General features: G+C 35.5%; 1 protein-coding gene across 2 annotated transcripts in view; it reads left to right on the top strand.

The window, feature by feature from the left end:
• The window catches only part of LOC100744480, a 29,672-nt gene that overhangs the window by 12,072 nt on the left and 3,676 nt on the right, over positions 1-13,924 (top strand). The window lies entirely within an intron of this gene.

Genomic DNA, 13,924 nt, shown 5'->3' on the forward strand with positions numbered 1-13,924 from the left:
TTCGAAGCCTGGCTTCGGTTTCTTCTATTCGATATATCGAATATATTGCATCTCGGATCGAACGCGCCAGGAAAAGAGAATTCACTTGGAGGGCTTGATACACTGTATAGGAAAAGAGGAGCGACGTGATCTTTGCTATCTAATTTATCGGTGAAAGAGTATTCAAGCCCAGGTCAAGCGGAGGAAAGAAAAAGAACCGTTTGAGAAACCGAATCGCGGCTTGTACGGTCTACTCAGCTAGTTTAGGCTGACTTTACTCTGATGGAGTTGGACAGCCTGCTTCGACCGAGAAGAATATCGTTTATGGCACGAATTTAATCCGCTTCGATCTCTATCGCTCTTTTGACGCTCTCGTTTCGTTACCGAAAAGAGAAAAGAAAAGAAACCAGTTGTGGGGAAAGTCAAGTAATATTTTGATTGATACTGAAACGTTCTACAAACTTGGTATCGTTTCAGGAAATTGCCTGTACTTTCAATCAGCTCGTTTAAGAATCGATAAAAAATATTCGTAAAAATATTGTATCGAAACTAAATGCAAGTTATATTTACTAGAAAAATAAATATAAAGAGGAATTCAATGATTAAAAGGAGTTTTCAAGGGATTCTTAAATTATAGAAACAGAACTAACTAAAGATAAATCAGATTCCAATCGAAACCACGAACAATAATTTGCTCGAATCTAGTAATATATTTCGAGGGAAGGTATTTTTGAGGGCGTATTTTTGAAGATGATCGTCAAGCAGAGCCAGAAAGTCTACCGAGAGTAAATTAAGGCTGAACAGAGTTCAATCGAAAATCAGTCCTTGAATTTGATGCGTGGTACGAAAATAGATCAAATAGGAGAAAGGTGCGCCTGTTAAAGAACGCGTTTACTTTTGAGGACGCCATAATTACGTTCCATGCTTTCAGTACCTGGAAAAACATTGGATATATTTACTTTGTTCGGTGCAAATTAAACATCGGAAATCTGATCCAGAATAACAACAGACAGGATTCGATCTAAATCTGTACTTTAAGGAAGAATCCGTGACCAAGAGAAATTTAAAGGGAAAGATCAATAAAATAGGACAACTTTAATCGGACGATCTACCATAAAAACGACACACAAGTACACACATTAAAAGCAGGTATTGCAAATTTTCTTATGACGACACAGAATGCCTTCTGCTCGTGCACATTGTATGCTATATATACGTTACAAGGTTACGAGGAAAAAGAAACACGCTGCACAGTAAACGTAAAAAGACAACGCAAAAACACCGTGTATTATACATAACAGAGAGGAGAGGTTCGTGCAACGGAATCGAAGGAAAACTTGCACCGTTGTGCACGGTTCATCTCTCCTTTTTACTCGACTTTTAATAACTGTCTCTCTCTTTTTCTCTGTAACCACGATCTTTCTCTTCCTTCGAATTTCCCGAGCAGACGAGCCAACTGACGCAACGTATTTATCGCGGAACAAGGTCGCTTTTTAAACACGGCAAACATACGTTCTGCAAAAATCGCACAAAATTTATCGTCGCACAAAAAAGTAATTGCACTAATATTACGAATTAATTTCACGATTAAAATAGAAACGTTTCTTGACATCATTGTAGGTAATAGATAATTTTATAGGAAGAATTTAAAAGGAAAATTGTTTTAAGAAATTGATTTTGATAGAAATTATTAGATTTTTAGAGAACAGAGTGTAAAAGAATTCCAAAGAAAATTAGAGTTTTCTTGACGAGAAAAGAGTATGTATACGGTAGATGTATCCAAAAACAGTTCTCGTGTATACAAAGATTGACGAATGTGTATTCCAGGAAAGAGGGGATAAGGATAGGCCATGTGGCGTCGTTAACTCAGGATCGTGTATATCGTTCCTGATGCCCTGTATGAGTTACATATTTATAATTTTTCAGTCAATTATGTTATGTTATTTTATAATTGATTAATTTAAACAATGTGCTTGGATGAGCTTCTTTAAACATATTTTTGATTGGATCTTAATTGATATTCCTAAGGCTTTATGAAAACATAATCAAATGTCTTTAACATTATCAGTTTTATTTTTTCTTTTTTGCAGTTATTAAAAACATATAGATGCCATTAGCGTAACTAATATTAACTTGTTTGAAACTCTAACTAAATCTGAAATGTGATTATATACATCTGTTTTATTTTCATCATATACCTTTAATCATAATTATTTATGTACAGTACGTTTAAATACGTTAGAAACTGTTTCTTCTACGATTAATATTATTGTATAAATATAATTCCCCGATCAAACCATAGGATTGAAAAGCCATCAGAATTCCTGGACCTTGTAGGTGGTCGCGCATTTCGTACGCTCTAAAATGGTTCCAAAATGGTGGGAGGTGTAGCGTCAGATGGTGGGGTGCTGAATACAAAGAAAAATGCATTGGTTCACGAAGACAAGTGATAAGGCATAACAAGTACAATTTTCTTCGTTCATTTTTTTTCCAATATATATCCGCTTCTTTTTCTACTCGCAGCTCGACCCGGGGTCAAAGAGTATCGTAGTTGTGAACGAATGAAGGCATCGCACCGCACCGTCCCGTCACGCCACGCGTTTCTCGCTGATGATAAAACCGATGGAATAGCGGCGATCTTGCTCAGTTTGTCCCTACTGCTCCGTGCGTCTTCTACAAGCCGCTTATCGGGACTATGGCGAGAAACGATTGTGTCTTTTCTTTACGACTCACGTTGTTTTCCAACTTCTGGAAAACTAATCGCAAATAACAGCTAATCTCCGATATTGGTATCTTAACTTTCATTAGCTTCCATTAAAAATAATCGAGAAGTCGTGTTATAAAGAGAAGTGTTATAACCGGTGTTATTACTCATTCGTATATAAGGAAAAGAACAAACTAAAGTAAATACACCGCCTCCTCGAAGTATGTAATTCATTCAACGGAGAAGTTACATCTCGAATTATTTATCTTATTTGAGAAGTCTCGAGTGTCGCCGTGCGTGGCGCGGGCGGAATGAAACTTGGCCTCCTGAGCGACTGTTCCGAAGGAATCGATCTTCGATATCGACTAGGTTCGTTGCTTACCTATGAATTTCCTGTTTACCCAGTCGACTTAAAATGACTTGATCGATTGGGAACACCGGAAGTCTTCCGTTCAGAATCCTTGAAACATTCGTAAATTCGTGATTTTACATAGAGTGAACAGTAAAATAATTGAATGATAAACGGTAATTTACTACCGATTGTGATCGTGTTCCGAGTGTGATAAAAATAAAAATAATTTAATAGACAGTCGTTTGACACGGCCCATCATTTTTTAAGAGCGATAGGAAACTGTGATATATATAAAATAGAAATAAATATATAGCGACAAGAAGGAAAAATAGGGGAAAAATATAGAGAAAGAGAGAGATCGTGAAATAAAATACAGAGACAAAAGAGAGGGGAGGCTTTGGGGAAAGACTCCAAGCCAGAGTGGTTTAAACACGAGCTCACTGACACTATAGTAGTACAGTTCGAAGAGTGAGCAGGAGCTATCCGTTTAACCAAAGTGTCGTACAGGAACGCGTTATGGTGGTGTCTAGCAGCTGACAGCGCGCGGCCATACACGAATTCGGGTATAAGAGGGGATCGACGAACGAGCTTCTTGCCGATTGCTTCACCATGATACGAATATTCGCAGACACCTTCAGGAATTTAATAAGTGAGTGTCCTGGAGATACTGTGCGTTAAATCTCATTTATAACTGCGACCATTCGTCGAAAGTAACAACATTGCTAGCTTTTAATGTGTTAACCGGGAAAAACCAGTTATCTGATTACTAGGATTTTTAATTTTTTGAATATAATAATAATGATCCCTTTATTCATAGAAACTTTTCAGCGTATTATTACATTTCTGTATAAACTAAATTACGTCGTATGTATATTTAGAAGAAATCGATCTATCTGAAACTGATTTGTTTCTATTAACCTTAAATTTCGTAATTGTAGGATTTTCTGATTAAGGAATGGCCCGGTTAATAGATGTATATCATCAATTATATCAATTTATATCATCATCATATAGATTTATATCTTTAAACGAACGATGACGAGATATCTAATTTTATTTTGTGATTTGTCAGTACAGTGCACAACGTTATTCATTAACAATTTAATTGAAAAATTGGTCTACCAACCGTATTGTTCGAAAAATCAACTGAGAATCTCATTCTTTATCTATTAGTTACATAACGGTTTGTTTTTCCATTGATTGATAGTAGATTATTGTAGATATAATCAGAGACATATACAAATCATTCTTACACTCATCCAGAATAATCTTCTTTTTAAGTAACACGGGAAAGACAAATTATTGGAACACCTTGAATCGAATAACTGGTTTTAACTTGTTGACATTGATATCAAAAAATCAAGCGAGATAGACGGAGAAATAGTTGGTAAAATCAAATAATCTGACGGAGAACAGTCATTTCTTTCAGCGATCATCGCTTGCAAGTAACGAAAATGAGAAATGTTGCATCAGTTTGTTTCGCTTCATTAAGCCGCTGAACGCCGCTTTCGAAGTTGACATGCTCGCACGTTAACAAAGTCCATGTAGCGGTCATATTAATCAAATTATTTATACCGTATACAAGATCTGCGATGAACATTATCACACAGAATTACGTGAACGTGTTTGTATTCGGACAAAACATGATCGTATCTGAAATGATGTTGATTATGTCATTATCCTACGTATACTCAAACATCAAAAAAGAAAGCTAACAGGGATATTTAAGAGAAAAAAAAACAATATTTTAAGTGAAACATATTTCTGTATGATAATTAAACGAGGCTCGATTTTACGTTAGCCGCTGTTAGGAAGATCTAACCATTCTGTCCTGAATAATTTTCAGCTGACATTGCACATAATCTATAGAAATTTCGTTTGACCGTCTCCAATAATTTTACTTGACTCAACAGAAAAATTGTCCGTCTTTATGTTATATAATTTCACGATGTATAGCGAATGGCCAATTATTCGTTAAGATCGTCACTTTATTTCGACTTCTGTTCTCTACAATAGAGTCTACGCATCTTTATCTCAAATTGCATTCAGTTATTGACGAGCGAAAAAAGAAGAACGAAGCTAAGTTCACGAGTTCACCTTGTGCTCGTCTTATCGACCAGAAAGGAAGCTTTTCCTCCGACATTGTTTCTCGGCACGCCTTTTATCGACGATTTCCATCAGTCTCTTACGCGCACATGATCAATTGCTGCCTTTTTCTTTCAGTATTCTCCAACCTTCTCCTACGGCACGTAGTATACGTGACTGATGCAACGTATCGAGACTCGTTCTAAATTCTCCGCTCTTCCGCACCGTCTGAATTTGTACACATATCCTGCAGACAGCTTTTCACGGCCTTTGTACTCAGGTCTAAAATTAGGCGAATAATATGACGCAGTATCAAACTTCCGATCATAAATTCGTCTATTCTCGTATAGTTAAATTGACGTCCTCCCTCCCCCTCCCCTTATTGCGATCAGAACGATTCTTCTTCGTTTTACGTCACGAGTGACGATCGATTCGGCTCGATTCTCACCGTTGGGGGTTGTAGAAAAAAAGTGGAGAAAATTTTCAGCTGGCAAGAGGCTGAAGTACGTCAATGGATTGCAATTTGAATCTTCATTCCCGAGAGAGGTACGGGATATAATTCTAGAGAATTATAGATAGAATTGAGGATGACGTAAGCTTTTTCTTCGAAGAGATGCAACTCGAATAATAACGGATTGAAAATCACGGTGATATAGATCAAGGTACTAAGAATTTGGATTTCGTCTCGTATTTCACGTCAGTCGCGAAAACTTCACTTTGGTCACATTTTGTAATTAATCGAGTTATACATTTATTCCGCGTGATAAATTTTCGTGATTTGGAAAAATGTAACGGATTCCTTATAATAGTAAACACGGAATATTTTACAAACATAACACTTGATTGCATCTTCCATTTGTTATGGATGATATATTCGAGCAATTTGATCAAACTGTTTTTTCCATCGTGAAAGCGAAGTCGTTTAATTGAACAATTCACGCACGTGTGCGGCTAGAATCGCCGAAAATTGAGCTGTAAGACGTCAAAATGGCGAAGAACAACATTCGTATGACCAGCACGAGAGCTATTAATTTTTCGCGTCAACTAGGAAGTATGCGATTCTAGGTTGCTAACTTTAGGTACAAGCGATTAAACTTTAAAGCCATCTAAACTTTTTAACTATTGCTGGAATCTCTACGAAAGCTCTGATATCAATTGTTATCGTTCTTCTCCATTTTGTTCAACACTCGTCGATATTAATTTCATATTCCATTTCATTTTCATGTTCAATTTTTTATCAAGATTTGTTACGCAAGATACAATTTCGCACGAGATAACTATAAAACGAGGAGCCAAGTTTCAGAAACTTCCTTTGTAAGTTGATAAATATATAAGCGCGAAACCACAAGCGTTTCCTTTCCAACGTTATAAACACATTCTGCCCGTTACAAAGTTTGGCAAGAATGTTTCACAAGAACAAAAAGATTCGATTCTTACTTTCGAAAGAAAGTATCTTGCCATAACTTACTTTGTCAATAACTCTCGTGGGCTCGTTTTTCCCTATTAACCCTCGTGACATTCGAATTTTCATATTTCAATCTTACATATTTCTACCGTGAATAGTAGTCGAATTTTTAGTACAATCTATACAAATTATAATAATATAATAATACAATATAACAATTACATAAGTAGATAGTGAATTTTATTGAATTAATTCTATATTTATATCAGAGTTTTTTGTGATTACTTCCATTATAACATAATCTCTCAAGTTTATTTCTTTATCCAGTATGACGTGTAGGCTTCCTGTTAATTGATCCTTGAAGATTTGTCCATAAGAGGAGCTGGTCACGATCGTGCTGTTCTCTGAAACGATTTTGCGTCTCACTCGAGGAAACATTCGGGTCCGTAAGTGCATCTCGTCCGGTCGGTCGCTCTCAAGGATTAACTAAGTTAGAGGGTTAGCGACAATTGTGGCTCATTGTACGACCACTGAAGAGACCCTTCATTGGAGTACTTGAAACGCACCCGTTTCAGTCCGTTCCAGTGCCTCGAAGAACCTAGTCAATGGATGAAAATTTACTGAAACTCGTGTTTCCAACTATCTCCGAATCGCTTTAATCGGTCCTATTGAAAGTTTCAATCGGTAGTCAGTGACAAGAATCAATTTGCCTTTTCATGGAATGTATCCGCTGATTGAACAGGTATAGTTTGCAAGACGTATTGTGAAATTTTATTAAGCACACTGATTTATCTTCTGATTCAAAGTACTGTAAGGAATTCCATTTTTTTGGACCCTGTTTATTGGATGGAAATTTTGATGCATTCGTTAAAGACTAACGTTAATGCGACATTTCATTTGCAATTTTTTTTTTTATGTTTGTATTTATTAAATTCTGTTTTTTTAAATATTGTGGCTATAAAAAGGAATTCACTGTTTGAGGAATTATTGAAAATTAGTCGATTTGACGAACTATGTATTTTGAAACAGAAAGTCAATAGTACATCATATGGTCCACTTGTGATTCAATTAGTTTATCTCGTTTATGTCAAACACAAAGGATTAATTGCACTTCCTATTCATTCCCTTGATCATATTTATTAATTTATCTAGTAAAATTTAGCCAAATTTAATGTAATGAAATAAAAGGAGAAGCGGTAGTAATTTCGTAGAATATCAGGAAAGACGTTCAGTTTTTCTGGATTAAGTTTTTCTTACATTTTTAATTCAAGGTAATCAGTTAAATTTTCTAAGCAATTCTTGTGTACTGTTATATATTTCACTTTAACGTGAGAACAGGATATTGTTTTATAAAAATATTTGCACCTAGTCTTACTTGTCATCATTCAATAATACGAAATCAAAACTTCGTTTCACCGTTCTTATTTTATATACCTTTCATACGCCATTACGCTATCAATCTTCGTAACATGGATATTATTCACGGTTGCCTTTCATCTCAGCCGCTCAAAAATAAAATCTGATATCGCACAAAACATCAAAGCAATATAAATACTTATATAATATTGTTAATAATTACTACAATTATCTGTTTGTAATTACATAAATATAGAATTCGATTGGAAGAGAAAAAAAATAAATGCTGAAGGATTTACGACAGTTCAGATTATCGGAATCTTTACTGTAAATAATATTAATATTGGAATATTAATTATTTCGCTATTTGAAAATCCTCTTGTGACTAATCATTTACTGATTTAAAGGATATGACAATACAGAGGTATGTATACAGGGTGGTTGGTAACTGGTGGTACAAACGGAAAGGGGGTGATTCTACGCGAAAAAAGAAGTCGAAAATATAGAATAAAAATTTTTCGTTTGAGGCTTTGTTTTCGAGAAAATCGACTTTGAATTTTCGCTCGGTACGCGTGCGGTACGTTATAACGGATCTCACTGTAGATTGTTGTCTCGATGGAAAAATTAAAAAAAAAAATGTCGACTGGAAAAACTCACTGTAGATTGTTGTCTCGATGGAAAAATTAAAAAAAAAAATGTCGACTTCTTTTTTCGCGTAGAATCATCCCCTTTCCGCTTCCAGTTACCCTGTATATCGGCATTTTCTTATAAAAGTATCAGAATGAACTGAGATCTGATAAATAAGTTACTTAATCGACTTGCGGAGATAATATAACAAACTAATGCATACATCTTATTATTTAATAATTTTATAAATTTACAATATGATGCACTGAAAGTCTCGCGACAAACATTCCATTTAAAATGCGTCAGCGAGAGGCGTAAATTCTCGCTACGATTCGGTTAATCGACACCACGAATTAGTCGTTCCCCTGTTTCGGTTAAGATAACAGAGGTGGTTGAATGAATATGACACAGTATAGTAAGTTATATTTCACCGTTTATTCCAACAACTTATAACGAAGGCAATTACGCTGGTGCGTATGTACGAGATGAAAGAGTGACTGATCTACGGGTGTGTATACCCGGTCGAAGGATATTGACCGTTCGAAGAATGTAAAATCAGTGCTGTTCGGAGACGATGCTGTGGCGGAGGAAAGCTAAGGATGGGTGTGTCTAGCGCACGGGACCATCGGATTTGATGGTGACGATTTTAGTTAAGAGAGTGAGGGAAATAGGCTTCGTTGTTAATTGGTAAAACGAAGGGTCTTAACAGCCCTCGAGAGAAAGTGGTTAGTGGGAGGAAAGCTGCATCATACGTGAGAAAAACTAATTTTCCCTTGTCAAGCTGTAGTAGACGATAGTCTTTAGAAATGCTTCGGAAACAAACGTTTGTTTGGTTTGAAGGACCTCTACTAGGAAATTCCTGAGATTTATGGAAGATACTTGAGATTATTGAGGGTACGCAATGAGTATCCGAAGACATCTGGTTGCCATCTTGCACGCGGTGTGTGGTCTGGGCTAGGTAGAGTGTTACGCGAAGTAACAAACGATTTTCCGCGATTGCTCTCGCACTTCCTCGTTTGAGAAACGGGAACGTGAACGACGCGTGGTTCCGTCGTGGATCGAAAAAATAAAACGATTACTGTGAAACGAAGCGCCGATAACCCATGTCAGATCATCGTTTCATCAGAGTCTTCGCGTATTGAACTGCGATAAACGGATCGTTCGATTCTCATGCAATCGCGTCCATTTCTTTTTTCATGCAGTATCAATAATCGAATTGTGCATTGGTGCATGACACGACAGTGGGGACAAGGCAAAACAAGAATTTGGTGATCTGATGTCACGATCTTGTCAATAACTCGTCGATGATCTTGTATTGACACGAATGTACCCAATTGCTTGTTGAGAAATGATTCTGATCGATCGGCTTTCGATAAAATGTGATATAGAAATTTTCGAAATTGATAAAGTTAAGTACAATATCAAAGAGTATATCATTTGAAAGACAACAATCGATAGTTGACTGTAAGATAGAAACGAGTTCGTTTCACCTTTACAATAATAAATCATTTCATTTGATGATGTACACAGATTATTTTAAATGATATAAATTTTAAACACACGACTGTTTTAATGTTGGTACGTATAATGTCTTAATTAACTGCGGATAAATACGATGACCATAACACGATCGATAATAGCGGTAGCATAAAATCAATGTAATTGGGTCAATCGATGTTCGAGCGGAGAAGTTCGATCATCGACAAATTACCCCGGATAAGGACGCATTCATATCTTTTAATTAAGAATTGTTGCGATACCGTTCGAATTAAATGTGATATCATGTTGAAGCTCTCCATTACCTAATTTCCATATCCCTTTCGATTTCAACGAGAAGAACATTAAATATCTTTAATGAAAATATTTTCTAGATCGTAACAGTGTATGAATAAAAAGAAAGATTTTGATATGACATAGTTGAAAACTAAAAAATCTACTAGATTCAAAAGTAGCTGATAAATTGAGGGAATTTTATGAAAGCCAAATATGTAATTATTAATACTTTGATGTTTGTAATATTTCAATATTACGACGAGTAATATTTTCAAAATCTTGACAAGTAGGAAAAAACACAGGTTTAAGTCCAAGATTAAATAAAAAGGCAATGTTCGTGGCATTGAAATTGTTGACAACATACTGAGTTGTAAGAATACTTCACTCACAACAAAAAAAGATAATTATTTGTTTAGTCCTTTATTTCGATGTGTAAGGTTCTTATATTCTATTCCATGTATGAGTTCATAGTTCTAATAGAAACTAATTATTTAAATGCGGATATAGTACGGATTTAATCATTCTCCTGTTGTTACTTCCTCGCTTTTTGCTGATCGTGACTATGCCTCCAAGTGGACTTTGCAATCCACGGCTTTACATTCTCTTATTTCGTTGAATCATTAAATCATAAGACGTCGCGGAACTCAAACGAGTTCGCAATCACATAACAGTTCAATAAACCGAATTCCTTTGAACTACAACAATATATTGTTTTTACTTTCCGAGAATCACGTGAAATATGAAAATTTATTTCCATAGTCACTTAGAATAGAAACGCGACTCGCGCAGCCTCGTGTATTTAAAGAGAAAAAGCAGACAAAACATTCTAAAGATTACTTAATAGTCCAGAAATTTTGTTAATTGAGTTATTCATTTGAAAGTAAAATATAAAAGTATTTTAGATACACATTTTTGCAAATGTCACTTCAGACTATCCTTGCAAATTTCTATTTGATTTGCATATCGACATGCTTTCGTCAATAATTCGAACATTATTCCTCATTGCGCACATGTGTTCGCACAGATTCTGTATCTTACAATTTCATGACACTAAATTTGTAAAAATTAAATCACACGATTCTATCAACCGATGTTAAATCACGTGAATAGACATCTTTATTCGCAATTCTTTTCGCTTCGCTCCTTTGCGTGAAAAATATTCCATTTTAGCAACGGTTATACTATACTATACTACTATTGTAACTCCAGATTTCGTTAGAGCTATCGTTAAAAAATGATATTCATTCTATAAATTCTGGATTTAATCGATACCTGAATCTAATATCGAGAAGAATATCAGTTCATATCATTGTACGAAACAATATAACTGATAAATCTAAAGAAATTGAAACGAGGAATACCAAATTTTAATGTTATGTACATATACCTCTCGTATTTTTCCATGCCATCTGTTGCAGATATTATCTCAACAGTAAAGTTCGAAATTATCGACAGTTTCATAGCCAATACGGAACTTTCGAAAAAGAGTAAGGTCACTGTTGAACGTGGCTGAATCATTCATTGGTCGTTCAGTCTGTAATCGGCATCAGTACCTCTCGAAATATTGTTCACTTCATTTGGATAAAACAATATAATAATTGCTTATCGTGCTTCTGCTCGTGCTCGTAAATTCGCGTTTTCGTTACGGTTCGATAAGGACGAATGTTTCGTGCAAACGTATAAACGTTATTTATAGTGAACATTGAATTTACTCTCTGGAACAACGAAGCGAGCGAAAGACGGGGAAAGTATTGCGTGAAACTGTGGCTGTTTTCCAATCTGGTCAGCTATTTCTCCAGAATACCATCGGATAATTCTTGATTGTTCGCGTTTCACTGTGTACATACACTGAAAGTGTTTTTAACAATTTCAAGGACTTCTTGCTATTCAGAGTTTGCTGATCAACCATGCATATTAGGTGTTTGAAGTTCGGCGATCAACTATTCTAAATTAGGATTCTGTACTACTCCAAGGTGATCGAGTATTTTCGATTAATTCGAAGGTGAAATATGTACCACATACTATGTTTGCTACTTTGAAACTTCCTGTTTTGTGGAAAAATATCGAATTACGCGAAGTCTTTATAGAATGTTGGTTGCGAGGATATTAGCTTTAACCTGGTAGCAGAGATTTCTAGTTCTCGTTGATCGTGTTTCTTTCCTGCAACATATGGTAAAACGTGCAATTTGCGTTTCACCAACGAGATATAAATCCCAGGCCGCGGATGCTAATTCTTCGTGGCCGAAAGCATCCATGAGCGTGTGTTTCTAGAGGAAAGAAACGGTGATCGACTGGATCGTAAACGTGTTTTACAAGGCTTGGCCATTCTAACGTGGCTTCGATATTATCGGGGGAGCGTACTCGAGGGCGCGGTTCTCTCCGCCTCTAAAAACAGAAGCCGTTTTCGAAAGCTGGCCGTTTGTCTTTCGCCGCGAACCTTCCAACGAATCGCCATCATAAAACGTACACCCTTCAGGAGAAAAAGAATTTATTCGTACATAATTGCACCATCTCGGACGAAGCGTGTTATTACTGTACTGCGATATACACGTAGAAACATTGGAAATTTTTCAGAGCATTCTTTTTTGTTGGAAATGAATATACGTTGCGTTTCTCTTTCCCTTTTTCTGCAAAAACAACGGAAAGAGACCGGCAATTTATACATTTTTTTCTTTTTACGAAAAATCTTTATATATAAAATCGAAACGAGATATCATACGTACGTTATAACTGTGATGGTTCGTTAAAAAATAGAAAAATACAAAACAATTGAAGAAAAAATGATTCAAGGAACGTAATAGGATTAGAAAGGAATAAAAAATGTATGCAAATTTGCAAATGTATGCAGTACGAAATAGAACGAAAACGAACTATAGATAGAGCTGTAATTAAGTGATTTGTTGCTCTGCTACCAATATATAAAAGTTTGATTGGTTTCGATCAGAAAGTTTGTTCTAATAATTCTCAGTGAGTTGTATATCGTGTACAGCAAAAAAGTTGATCTTTTAGTTTTTACTTGATTCCCTTCCTCGAATAGAAGAGTCGATGATTGAGAAAGTTTCTGAAATATTTTGTTGTACGGAGTTTGACAAATAGGAAACTCTAAACTGTCAACGAAGTTCTGAGACCCTCGTGACATCCTCGTGTTTCAAGTTTCATTATTAATCACTTGTTTATTAATCACTTTTCTGTGCCCGTGTCAACATCTCTGCGATAATTCCGTATCATTTTTATCTTTATGTTTGCTTAAACTGTGTGTCGCGTACCCTTAAAAGATTTATATCTACGCCGTTTGTATAAGATATTTGCACATTTATTTTCGCTGGTCAAATGTTACGTACTGCGAAGGTTATTTGATAACATATTGAAAACAAAAATGATGTTACATTCAGAAAGATTTTAGCCCGTTGAATACATAGATAAGAAAATATGTAGAATTTTAGCAACTTCTTAGTACCGGTATCTCTAACTTGATAAAGCGACAACAAATATTTTAATGTATATTCACGATTTCTCCATAAATTCTCTTTTCCAAAAAATGAAAAACGCGACTCTTCGCTTTCTTTCCCATCAATTTTCAATTTGTTTATAAACCATCTCCAAAATTCTCACATATGGTCTATGTACGTTGCACATGTGAGTA

This window comes from Bombus impatiens, unplaced genomic scaffold (genome assembly GCF_000188095.3).
Source record: "Bombus impatiens unplaced genomic scaffold, BIMP_2.2 scf_0142, whole genome shotgun sequence".
Taxonomy (NCBI): domain Eukaryota; kingdom Metazoa; phylum Arthropoda; class Insecta; order Hymenoptera; family Apidae; genus Bombus; species Bombus impatiens.